Here is a 1,665-nt window from a genome sequence, read left to right as displayed (position 1 = left end):
TCCTGTAGAGACCAGAGGAGGCGTCTCCAGACTACAGCTCATGGTGGCAGCAGAGAGCATTGTGGGAGTTTAGCAGCAGCGGGACCATGACAGAGACTCTGAGGAGGTTCATGACCTTGAACATAACTGAAGGACATATTTTGTTCGTGATCTAAAACAGTAACATCTCTCAGTAACATGAACAGAACAAGTGAACGCTGTGACGGACCTGTAGTAGTGACTGACTGTTGATAGAGAAAGATTCTGAAGTAACATCCTCTGTACAACATCTGAGTGACAGCAGACCTAAACAACAGGTTCGTTAAAAATTGCTTTGATCAGATCAGGACATCCCTCGTCTGAATGTCTGGATCTCACCTGGGCTTCAGACTCTGAATGAAGAACCAGCTGTAACCTGAAGCTCCTCCCACAAATGTTTACACCCAACAACTGAATCCTTAATGCTTCGCTGTGACAGCTTGCTATTCGGCATCAGACCCGGCTCACCTCTGGACCTCACAGTTCTGCCGAATGTACCGACCCTCAGTCAGCTGGATACCTGCAGGCCTCAGGGAGAAGATCAGAACTCTGCTGCTTTTGAAAGCATCACAGGAATCTGTGACTCTGAAATATGCAATAAAGCAGAGTGACTCTTAGAAACGCAGACGACAATCAGGAGTCAAAGGGCTTTAAATAGCATCCAAAGGATTTACTGACCGTCAGAAGGCGACCTGAAAGTCTCCAGCAGATTTACAAGTGCTTCCTTAAAACTTCCCAAAGATTCAAGGCCTTACACATGTTCCACAAGATTCACTGTAGTCTGTAGAACATCAGCCTCCAAGTCTCCTCCAGACTGATCAGCTTCCACAGGAATGTTCTCAGTGTTTTTAGAGGCATCAGGATAAACTGAACTGTTCTTCATCACAGGAGGACATACGAGTTCCTGCAGCTTCACCCCATTGCTTCTTCATTTCATCACCATTACAGCTGATTCTTCACCGGCAGGACCCTAACCCTGACTGACATTAAAACAACCTGCAACTCTGAGTTTGAAGGGCCTGGAGATTAATCTGACATCCAGGGTTTAAGCAGGTGTTCGATCTCTCAGGTGAAGCCTGTTTGCTCTCCTGAAGATCTTTCACATCCAGACTCTGACAACAGTCTGGATCACCAGCATGAATCACATGTCAGCAATTCATTTTTAGTAGACTGTCATCATTTGATGGACTGAAAACATGCTGACATGCAGCAGATGATGGGCATGCAAAGTACATGTGTGTTTGTTAGAAGGGTTTCTTCTGAGACCATACGATCAATAACATGATCAGTTCTGAAGCTGATTATTCATAAATGAAGCATTCAGAGGACTCTGCTGTAAAGTCGCTTCATTACTTTAACCGGACAGAGTGTGAAACATTCGAATTAGACCCTGGTGATAAATCTGCCGACCTTCTGTTTCATTGGTTCATGTGTGAGTCACAGTCACCTGTTTCCGGGCAGATGACAGACACTGTTATCACTGGTGCTGATGCTGCTCTGGCATGTGACCACATTTCACTGTTTCTGTTCCTGCTAGCTGGTTGCAAAGTGTCTTCAGGTGAGGTCCAGTGACACCTCCTCTGAAGTCCTGTTGTCCTGTTGGTAACTGTCCTTAGTAGAGACAGGTGTGTGTGTGTGTGTGTGTGT

At 45.6% G+C, this 1,665-nt stretch overlaps 1 long non-coding RNA gene across 1 annotated transcript; it reads left to right on the top strand.

The window, feature by feature from the left end:
• The first annotated feature begins 40 nt into the window (after positions 1 to 40).
• Positions 41 to 1,425, top strand: LOC103371441 (uncharacterized). Its single transcript, XR_520943.1, has 2 exons — positions 41 to 1,071; positions 1,128 to 1,425. It is a non-coding gene; the product is annotated as an uncharacterized LOC103371441 (long non-coding RNA).
• The last annotated feature ends 240 nt before the right edge of the window (positions 1,426 to 1,665 follow it).

The sequence above is a fragment of the Stegastes partitus genome, unplaced genomic scaffold (assembly GCF_000690725.1).
Source record: "Stegastes partitus isolate 25-593 unplaced genomic scaffold, Stegastes_partitus-1.0.2 Scaffold1587, whole genome shotgun sequence".
NCBI lineage: Eukaryota > Metazoa > Chordata > Actinopteri > Pomacentridae > Stegastes > Stegastes partitus.
The sequence above is the reverse complement of the archived record's forward strand: the minus strand, read 5'-3'. Positions and strand labels throughout refer to the sequence as shown.